Raw genomic sequence first — 2,795 nt, 5'->3', positions numbered from 1 at the left:
GGTCAGTGGTTTAGGTGAGATTTGAACAGTGAAAGTTTGGAGAATAAAGATTTATGTCAATTACCAACAGGTAAAATACTGCTGAATATACCAGATACTCAATACATGCTGAAGGAAATCAGCATGTAACACAGCCTAGTTATATGATTTGTTTTCCACAGCAGAGTGGCAGCTGGGGGGCTGCATGGAGAAAGCCATGGTTAAATTTATGCAAAACTGTAGATTGGTAAGGTTGGCACAGCAGAAGGACAAGAGTGTGAGGGGTCTGGGATGCTAGTGGGAATGTGGTTGAATTGAAGGTCTTGGTTGTGACACCCAGGCTAGATATGGGAAAAAAAGTATAACAAAGGGGTGCTGATAGACTAAGGGATTGGGAAGGGGTGGAGAAAGTACAGGTCTTTCTAAGACTGGCAGGTGGTTTTGGGGGAAGTAACAGAATGGGGCTGATGAAAGGGTAGAGTTTCTGGCAATATAGTGAGTTTATGAGTTTCAGATTTCAGAGATGAAATATTACTGGGGTTGGACACGTGAGTGGTTAGATAAAGTGAACTAGGTTGGGAGCAACCCATGACATATCGGGATGTGTAAAATTATGTGGTCATCAGATATTCTGACTTCCTAAAACTCATTAAAATAAATCTGTCCATAAAAAAAAAAAAAAAAAAAAAAAAAAAACAGGTTGACAAGACCCAAAGAAATTCAGAATTTGGAAGCCATTTGCTAAGCTTTACTTATCATGCCATTTGGAGGTGGGATAGGAACAAAAATAGGCCTCTCTGTATACACCTTATAAAGAACAATATGTGAAGACCTCAATTTGTGGACGTCTTTCCCTTAAGAGAATGAACTAACTAACTAAATAGCAAGTTTTATGTTCCAGATTTCTGACTTCTCTAGAAAAATAAGATGGTCTTGGTAGCACTGAGCCAAGATTCCTTCAAGGTAGCAATAAGATTCCTTACCAGAGTACCTGAGTCTACCACTTCATGTTGCCACACTACACTTGGCTGGATGTCAGTTGTTATTTATCAGTATGTTCACACGTCTTTTTTAGAGGTAAGAGCAAAGTAAAATATTTATTGTGGCAAGGTCCTATCCAAATTAAAAAGCCAGAATTGAATCAGGAGGAGTATTACTCTCTATTTGATAAGCAAAATACATCATTGTTGAAAAACCATACATTATGATGCTATTATGGAACAAATCCCTCCAATGTCACTCATTACATTACCTTCCTGGTCCCCATGCACATTTGAGTTTGCAGTGACTCTTGTAATAAAATAATGGTAGACATACAATCATATACATGAGAGAGAATTTATAAAACCAGTGTAATAAGTAACAGTTATTGTTGAAGGACTTATGCTAGTTTATCATATTGTATCATTTTGCTGATATAATTATCTTATCAAATTCCCCATAATTAATTGATTCCCTCAAAATGCTACCAGTAGCCACTGAAAAAACTTAATGAACTCACAAAGTAATTCCTCAGTCAGTGGAAAGCATAGTTGTAATTCCCTGAATGCCTAACTTCTTGGCAGCTATATAGACTTGTGAAAGATGGATCCAAGGAAAATGGGTGAAGGATCTTTAGTGTCAGAAGAGAGGAAAATATGGAAATGAAATCTTTGGCACGTCTAACTTGCCTCATTAGTGCTCAGGAGAAAAGGCAATCAATTGCTACATGTTTTTTGTTGTTGAGGATCATGATAAAATAAATAAAATCTAAGCTGTAGGAGTATAATAGATTAAAATCAACCTCTTGGATTGACTCAGGATGCAAATGAGTAGCCAGTGTGGTAGTACATTCATTTAATCTGCTATTTCTTTAAAGCATTTTGGTCATCTACTTTCTGCTCTAGTTAGCATTTATCTTAAGCATATGAACAGCAGTTGAATATGAAGGCTCAGAGGTTGAACTGCATCTTTGGAGAAATAGAGGAAATAAAATGAGATTGAAGTTTGGGAAATAAAAATTGTCATGATACATTAAGGAAGAAAATAATCTGAAGACCAAGTACTCAGTGAATCACAAAAAAGTTGGAGAGTCTTAATATTGGAGCTGTGAACTGGAAACTAGATATGAATTCATAGCCTATGAGGGTATAAAAGATGGCAAGAAGTCAGTAAATTGAGTCAGTGTTATTTGCAGAGATTGAAGGAAGGTTTTTATGGAACAGGGAATCTGAATGGTTCAAGTTCTGGGCACTAAATTGATGATGCAAAACAGACTACAGTTTGATGAAGAGTGACAATGATTAAAATCTGAGATGGACTGAAATATGAAAAAAAAATTGAAAGAGATAAAGCTATGTATTGTTGGCTTGATAGAATGGTATTTTAAAGGTATCTACTGACTTTAAATATTATGAACAGATTACTCACCAGAACACAACCATTAGCATATAGATAAAATAAATTGGTGTAAGCATCATTGAACTATTGAGACTGGGCATTTTATTAATGTCTTCCCTATCTTTTATTGCTCTGCTCTGAAATGTAGTCTGAGGGAACCATTAGACAATATTTGCTAAGGAATTACTATGATATTTTGGATCTTTCTCTTACTCCAACTTTTTTGAATGTCACAACGCCATGAAAATACTTCAGCAATAATTTTGGCAAAATATTTACAATTTCTTCAATATTGCTTGTGGAATATGAGGAATGGAAAGCATTGACTTAGTAACTGCAGAGAGACAAGCAGAAATGATGAAAAACACTTACTACACCAATTGTGATGAAAAAAATCTTAGTTTAGCTGATTAAAAAGCCTGTTGGGAGCTAAGCAT

Source organism: Macaca thibetana, chromosome Y (assembly GCF_024542745.1).
Source record: "Macaca thibetana thibetana isolate TM-01 chromosome Y, ASM2454274v1, whole genome shotgun sequence".
Classification (NCBI taxonomy): domain Eukaryota; kingdom Metazoa; phylum Chordata; class Mammalia; order Primates; family Cercopithecidae; genus Macaca; species Macaca thibetana.
Note: the sequence above shows the minus strand (reverse complement) of the source record.